Consider the following 8,630-nt stretch of genomic DNA (forward strand, 5'->3'; position numbering starts at 1 on the left):
GTTTAAACATTGAATCCTAAATTTCGTGACATTGTTAGTTTCTCCATACCTTGAAAGCTAGATTTAAATAGCCATCTCTCTGTGGATTCGACCCTGCTTACCCTACTACATTGTTAGGAGGTTTCGTTAGGATTTTATTTTTGACGGGTGTACGACAGCCTATCAAATTTTGGCGCCGTTGCCGGGGAGACGGCTATATTCTATTAGTTTTAGTTTGATTATTTGAACTGTTTCCATTGTCTCATTGGAACTCTCAGTTCCAATTGAGGCAAATCTCACTGCGTTTTCTTTCGTTGTTGTTTATGCCCAGGTCTGCCAGAACGGGTACCTTGGTTCCTCCCGATCCCGATCTTGGAAAGACCCTTCGTCAACTAAAAAAGCAACAGAAAAAGAAGAAGCAGTCAGGGTCCCAAGACTCACAGACTCCACCGAGTCACACGATGTCTAAATCCCTGAAATCATATGGGGTTCCTTCCTCGAATAGTGTTCCGACTGGGCTCACAATGCCAACTATTGATGCAGTCAACTTTGAGATCAAGCCCGCTCTAATCTCCATGGTCTCACAAAGTCAATTTGGTGGCCATCCATCTGAGGAACCCACCAACCATTTGCAGAGGTTCAACCAACTGTGTGGTACTATCAAGCATCAAGGGGTCACTCAAGACCAATTGAAAGTCATGTTGTTTGGTTTTAGCCTTCGTGATAAGGCTCAGACATGGTTGAATGATGTCAAGGAGACAGAGTGGAGTGCTATTTCACAGGCCTTTCTAGAAGAATTCTTTCCACCCACCAAGACTGCTGAAATAAGGCATAAGCTAACTACATTCACTCAAGAACCTGGTGAATCACTTCGAGAAGCCTGGGATAGATTCAAGGCTTTGCAGCGGTCGTGTCCGCATCACAATATTGAAAAATGGTTCTTGGTTCAGATTTTCTACCATGGTTTGCAAGATGAAACAAAGAACACGGTTGATTCTGCTGCTGGGGGTGTTTTTCTTGACAAAGAAGTGGATGCAGGTTATGATTTTCTTGCCAACTTAGCTGCCAACCATTACAGCACCACCAGATCCACATCTAAGAAGGGAAAATTGGATGTCGATGCTTATGCTCTATTGTCCTCACAAGTGGCAGCCTTGAACCTGAAGATCGATTCTTTGAAGGCTCCTCAGTCTAGTACACCCCCAATGAGTATCAATGCTATGTCTAGTGTAGCTCCAGTGACAACTTCTTACTGCGAAGTATGTGGCATCCAAGGTCACTTTGGTCATGAGTGCTCTTATAGTTTACAGGATACTACGCAATTGGAGCAAGTGAATGCTTTTCAACAGAGACAACCCAATGACCCATACTCCAATTCATTTAATCCGGGTTGGAGGAATCATCCAAATTTCTCATATCGGAGCAACAATGTTCAGAATCCTCAACCCCAGCAACAATGGTCGCAACCACAGTTCCATCCACCTCAACCACATGTTTCTAGGCCTCCATTTCAACAAGGAGCCTCACATAATGCTCCCCCGGGGTTTAATAGGCCCCCGCATCAAGGATATCAACAAACCCCTCAGAGCAGTGCTACTCCAGAGCCTAACATGGGTGATCTGTATAAGCTCATTGCAAATATGCAGAAGACCGCAGAGATAGCTCAAAAGAACCATGATGAAAGCATCAAAGAGTTGAAGAATCAGAATAGAATGTTGGAGAATCAAGTTGCCCAACTTGCTGACACTCTATCTCAAAGGCAACCGGGTACACTACCAGGGCAACCTACTCCGCCCCAGAACAGAGAAAGTGCCAATGCTATCACTCTTAGAAGTGGCACTAAATATAATGGACCCCCGATGCCCACTGATGATGCAACTCTCGCTAAGGGGAACACAGATGGACCAGGGAAAGCAACTGATGCAGAGCCTCGAGTCATGGAAGTTGATAATGCTGATGATGTTGGTGCAAATAAGGGGAAAGAGAAGATTTCTGATTCTCTCCCTATTGTGCCTAAGTTACCTTTCCCTCACCGGATGCAGAAAACTAAGGTCGATCAACAGCTTGGTAAGTTCTTGGCAATGGTCAAGAATCTTGAGGTAACGGTCCCTTTTACTGATTTAATATCTCAAGTTCCTGTCTATGCAAAATTTTTGAAAGAGATGATCACTAAGAAAAGGGATTATGGTGGTGTGGAGAGAGTCGCTCTAACTGAAGAGTGTAGTGCGATATTGCAAAATAAGTCTCCACCCAAACTTAAGGATCCGGGTAGTTTTTCCATCCCCTGTCATGTAGGTGCATTGTTCATTGATAAAGCATTGTGTGATTTAGGTGCAAGTGTGTCTGTCATGCCCCTTTCTGTCTGTAATAGGTTGAATATGGGAAAACTAAAATGCACACAAATCACGTTGCAAATGGCAGATCGTTCTATAAAGTATCCCTTGGGTATTTTGGAGGATGTCCCTGTCCGGGTGGGGAAATTCTACATTCCTGTTGATTTTGTAGTGCTAGATATGGAGGAGGATAGTCAAATTCCCATAATTTTGGGTAGGCCATTTTTATGTACTGCAGGTGCTGTCATTGATGTCAAGTCTGGGTCTCTTACTTTGAGTGTTGGTGATGATACTGTTACTTTTAATCTAACCAATGCTGTCAAGTCTCCTATGCTTGAGAATACTTGTTGCAGGATTGATATTGCAGAAGAAATTTCTCTAGACAACATTCCTAGAATGTTGTATGATGATCTATTGCTGGCGACTCTCACCTTGGAGGCCCGAAAAGGAGAAGGAGATTGTGAGATTGATTCCTTGATCTCGGATTTAGATGGAAGTGAAGCTGAGAAGGTCGATGGTTTTGAGGTATTAGAAACTGTTTGCTCTATTTCCGAGCCACAGGTAACGAAAGTAGAACTAAAACCGTTACCATCCCACCTTAAATATGCATTTCTTGATGATAATGAGGATTTTCCTGTGATCATTAATGCTGCACTCGATGATAGCCAGCTTTCTAAGCTTCTGACCGTGCTCCGTATGCACAAAAAGGCAATCGGGTATAGCATTGACGATCTCAAGGGCATTAGTCCTGACTTTTGTATGCATAGAATTAATTTGGAAGCAGATCACCGCCCTCGCATCCAACCACAACGTCGTTTGAATCTTAATATGCAAGATGTGGTGAGAAAAGAGGTAGTGAAACTACTTGATGCGGGCATCATCTATCCCATTTCAGATTCTAAATGGGTGAGCCCGGTGCAAGTCGTTCCTAAGAAGGGGGGGACAACGGTCATTAAGAATGATAAGGATGAGCTTATCCCTACTCGTGTTGTCACAGGTTGGCGTATGTGTATAGATTATAGAATGTTGAATACGGCCACCCTGAAGGATCACTTTCCCCTCCCCTTTATTGACCAGATGCTAGAAAGATTAGCAAAACACAACTTTTTCTGTTATTTGGATGGATATTCAGGTTTCTTTCAGATTCCCATTCACCCGGATGACCAGGAGAAGACGACGTTCACCTGTCCATATGGAACTTTTGCATACCGCAGAATGCCGTTTGGCTTGTGCAACGCCCCTGCTACATTTCAAAGGTGTATGATGGCCATTTTTTCTGACTTCATCGAGGATATCATGGAGGTATTTATGGATGATTTTAGTGTTTATGGTTCTGACTTTGATTTATGTTTGCATAATCTTTCTAAAGTGCTTAAACGTTGTTCTGAGGTGAATTTGGTATTGAACTGGGAAAAGTGCCACTTTATGGTCAATGAAGGAGTGGTACTTGGTCATCTTATTTCTGAGCGTGGCATCCAAGTTGACCGAGCAAAGATTGAGGTGATTGAGAAACTTCCCCCTCCTGTGAATGTCAAGGGAGTGAGGAGTTTTCTCGGTCATGCGGGTTTCTATCGCCGTTTCATAAAAGATTTTTCTAAAATTGCGAAACCCCTCACTCAATTATTGCTCAAGGATGCCACATTTGAGTTCACTGATGCTTGTTTGGAGTCTTTCGACAGGATCAAGAAAGCATTGATAACTGCTCCAATCATTCAGCCTCCGGATTGGGATTTGCCGTTCGAAATTATGTGTGATGCGAGTGATTATGCTGTTGGAGCAGTGCTTGGCCAAAGAAAGAACAAGGTGTTGCATGCCATCTATTATGCAAGCAAAACCTTGGATGGAGCTCAGATGAATTATGCTACTACTGAGAAAGAGCTCCTTGCGGTTGTTTATGCTCTTGACAAATTTCGGACGTATCTTGTTGGTTCGAAAGTCATTGTACACACTGATCATGCCGCCCTGAAGTATTTGTTGGCCAAGAAAGAGGCCAAACCGAGACTTATTCGATGGATTCTTCTTCTCCAGGAATTTGATTTGGAGATTCGGGATAAGAAGGGTGCAGAGAATGTTGTTGCAGATCATCTCTCTCGGTTGAAATTTCAATCTAGCACAGACGGGCCTATCAATGATTCGTTTCCTGACGATCATCTATTCTCTGTGTCTACTCAATCCCCATGGTATGCGGACTTCGCAAACTATTGTGTCGGTGGCTCCCATCCTCCGGAGTTGACATATCAACAACGTAAGAGATTCTACCATGATGCTAAGCGGTATTTTTGGGACGATCCACATTTGTATCGGAAGTGCGCCGATGGTATGTTTCGTAGGTGTGTAGCGGATTGGGATACCCACGGGGTTCTTAAGCATTGCCACAGTTTACCTTCTAGTGGTCATCTTGGTGCTATTCCGACCGCCCATCGAACTCTTCAAGGTGGTTTCTATTGGCCTTCTATATTCAAGGATGCTCGTTTCTTTTGCAATGCATGTGACGAATGTCAACGAACGGGCAACGTTTCGAAAAGGCAAGAGCTACCACAAACCGGAATTCTTGAGGTTGAGCCATTCGATGTATGGGGCATTGATTTTATGGGACCATTCCCTTCTTCATGTGGGAATCGGTACATCTTGGTTGCCGTTGACTATGTTACAAAGTGGGTGGAAGCTATTGCATCTCCAACCAACGACTCTAACGTCGTAAAGAAGCTTTTCAAGAAAATCATATTTCCGCGCTTTGGAGTCCCAAGGGTCGTGATTAGTGATGGGGGTTCCCATTTTCATCAAAGGACTTTTAAGGCTCTTTTGAAGAAGCACGGAGTTACTCAAAAGGTTGGCATGGCTTATCATCCTCAAACGAGTGGCCAAGTTGAAGTTTCTAATCGACAGATCAAGAGAATTCTCGAAAAAGTAGTCAACAAGTCTCGAAAAGATTGGTCGTTGAAGTTGGATGACACATTGTGGGCATTACGCACGGCCTACAAGACTCCGTTGGGGACAACTCCGTATAGGTTGGTGTATGGCAAAGCTTGCCATTTACCAGTTGAAATGGAATATCTCTCTAATTGGGCCGTCAAGGAGATCAATATGGATTTAGAAGCGGCCGGTGAAGCGAGACTTCTTCAATTGAATGAGCTAGATGAACTTCGGTTTGAAGCTTACGAGAATCATAGGCTCTATAAGGAGCAAACGAAGAAGTTCCATGATAAGATGATTCAAAAGCGGGAGTTCAACATCGGTGATAAGGTCTTGCTTTATAATTCACGACTACGGCTTTTTCCAGGAAAGCTTAAGTCTAGATGGTCCGGGCCTTTTACTATCACCGAAGTCAAGGAACATGGAGCAATTGAGGTTGCTAGTGAAAATGGCACCAAGTTCAAAGTGAACGGTCAACGTTTGAAGCTATACACTGAAGGAACGTTTATTGGAAAATTGGAGACGATCTATCTCTCCGATCCACCCACCGACGCTTGACTATTGAGGTTTGGAGTCAAGCTAATGACTTAAAACGAGCGCTTATCGGGAGGCAACCCGATTTCTAACTCTTTTTCTTTTCAAATTATTTTCTATTTATTTCAATTTTTAATCTAATTTATTTTATTTATTTGGTTATTTTATTGAAAAAAAAAAAAAAAATAAAAAATAAAAAATAAATTAGAAACAACAAAAGAACAAAAACATTTTATTTTGATTTCGATTGAATTCGTATAATTTTATTTTATTTTTAGATTAGTTTTCGTTCATCGTATTTATTTGTTTATTTATGTATTCTGGGTGTTTAGTTTTACTAACGATCCTAACTTTTGATTTCAGTGGTACTTGATAAAAAATTTCTAGGATGTATAGGTGCAAGTTCAAGTCAATTTGGAAATCCCGGTGCATCAAACGTGAAAGCAGCGCTCGCCCAGCGAGCAGCTTGGTCGTTGCCTCGTGCACGCATAAACCAGCGCCCATACAGCGGCCTCGCTGGCCAAATATGCCTCAATTGCTACACATTCTGCCTTGCGCGCTGGCCATACAGCGGCCTCGCTGGCCAAATATGCCTCAATTTTACACTTCCTGCCTTGCCCGCTAGCCGTCCAGCGCTCTCGCTGGAATTTCCGCCCCACCTGATTCAAAATAAGCATGAAAATACTGAGTCAGCCACCTTCGCACTCCGCCTCTCCCTCTCCCTCGTTCGTCACCCCCGCAACCACCGACGACCAGCCTACCTTCCATCACCCACGACGCCCTCGCCTTCTCTCCTCGCCCATCCGCCGCACCGACAGCACCCCACCGCCAAACTCCCTCCTGCCACCATCCCCGTCTTCACCAACCAGCAGTTACGCCGGCTCTCCACCTTCACCACCGGCGGACAGCGCCACCACTTCTCCCTCACTCGCGCACGCCCAGCCATTCACCTCCACTCGCGCATTCTCCTTCCTCACCCACCTTCCCTTCGCGAACCACCTTCTTTCCAGCCACACCAGACCACCGCCGCCGGCCGCCTGCAATTCGGTGGTCGGCGCGCCGCACCACCAGCCCGCATCTGCCACCTTCCCTCCTCCTCTAATCCTCTCCAATCTCCCATATTCACCATTATTTTGTTTTTGAATTTTAAACCCTAACTTTTGAAATCAATTTGGGGGTTTTTGATTCTTTGTGGGCATTGACAAATTGTGTAGTATTGTGGCTCGTTTGCGGAATTCACGTGAGTTCGCAACTAAATTATGGTCTTTGCGATGCATACAAGATATTAAAATTTTAATTTTTCTAAAGTTTATTCACTTGAATCATTTTTTGAAAAGAAAATTGAAATTTTGATTACAATATTGGTTGTTGAATTCAAATGGTTGTCGTTGTTGTGAATATTATATGAATTATTTGTTGAGATTGGTTAACGTTTGTTGGTTGTTGAGTTTGAATTATTAGCATTGGGCGAATATTGTCATTGCTTGGATTGCTTGTTGGGATTGATCGTGGAATCTTGAATTATGCACCATCTTGGTTGATTGGAGTATTTTAAATCGTGGTTGTTGTATCATGAAAACAACTAAACCCACTAGCTATCACCCAAATCCACCACATCTATGGATAATGGTTCTTTGCGTCGTCAGTTTGAAGCTTCTGGCCACACTGCTTCTATTGTCGACAGTTCTACCGAGTCATCCTCGGCAGACGAGCCTCATCACGAGTGAGCACTTTCCATCCCTCTCCCTTGTTTGAGTTATATTGTTGCTATTTTCACAGTGAGGGCACTGTGTTTTGCTTAGCTTGGGGGAGGGATATCTATCTTTGTTGCTTTCTAGTATAGTTTTATTGTTTTGTTTAGGTGTTGTACGCTTTGTACCATCCATTAGGGGTGGGAGTTTACGTGCAACGATAAAAAATGTACTGCTTTCCTAGTGTTATTGTTCAATTTAGTTGCATTCTTACTTGCATTCATATGTCTTTATACCCTGCATTGTGCAATTGACTTTCAAACTATGTTCGGGCTTTATTTGACTCTCTTGAACTTCTTTTGAACTTAGTTATGATTCTGAAATTCAGTCGGTCATGCTATACATTGATAACTGCTTGGCATTGTGTGAACCAATTGAATGGTATGCGGTAAGATGTTGGTCTCGTGTCAAGAATAGCTAGCCAATTATCTTGTTGGTCACCTTACTATGTGTTTGTGTGATTGATGTGACTTGTTATCGTATGATTTTGGCTTGAGATTCATTAGTAGTTTAGTTGCAACTCACGCATGCCGCGTATGACAGAGGCCATTCTCTTAGGAAGCCTTCAGACGAATTTAGAAACATCAGTTCCTGCCTTTCATACCCATGTTGTAGCCTTGTCTGTTTATTGTTTTAACTCCACAAAATTGAGCCCTATTAGCCCCGTTGGTTACTTGTCCCGAATCTAGCTTGGGGGAGCTTCGGTGTTCGTAATGGTTTCATTGATGTTGATTGATTGGCACACTAAGCCAATAGTTCGTGGTTCGAGGCTATGTTTGGATTTGTGGTTCGGAAATGGTGTATATTATTGTTGGCACCCAAGCTTGTAACAGTTAGCATTAGATTTATTATGTACTTTCGATTTCATTATCTAGTTTCATTTTCATACCAAAATAAATAAATAAAAAAAAGAAAAAAAAGAAGAAAAAAAGAAGAAAAAAAATAGAAAAAAAAAGAAAAAAAAAAGAGAGAAAAATCAAAAAAATATGTTTCGTTTTTGTATGTAGTCTGAAAGCTGGGAAAGGGGAATGAAGAAAGATCATTGACATTATATTATGTTTTTCCCTTGGTTATAACTTGGTTGATTGTTCGGGTTTCATGGTTCGATGGAGTTGGATTT

The 8,630-nt window shown here is 42.6% G+C and overlaps 1 non-coding gene across 1 annotated transcript; it reads right to left on the reverse strand.

Annotated features, from left to right (window-relative positions):
• Nucleotides 1-801: 801 nt before the first annotated feature.
• LOC130471124 (small nucleolar RNA R71) lies at nt 802-907 on the reverse strand. The gene has a single exon (XR_008931793.1). It is a non-coding gene; the product is annotated as a small nucleolar RNA R71 (small nucleolar RNA).
• Between the last annotated feature and the right edge of the window lie 7,723 nt (nt 908-8,630).

The sequence above is a fragment of the Spinacia oleracea genome, chromosome 3, assembly GCF_020520425.1.
Source record: "Spinacia oleracea cultivar Varoflay chromosome 3, BTI_SOV_V1, whole genome shotgun sequence".
Classification (NCBI taxonomy): Eukaryota; Viridiplantae; Streptophyta; class Magnoliopsida; order Caryophyllales; family Amaranthaceae; genus Spinacia; species Spinacia oleracea.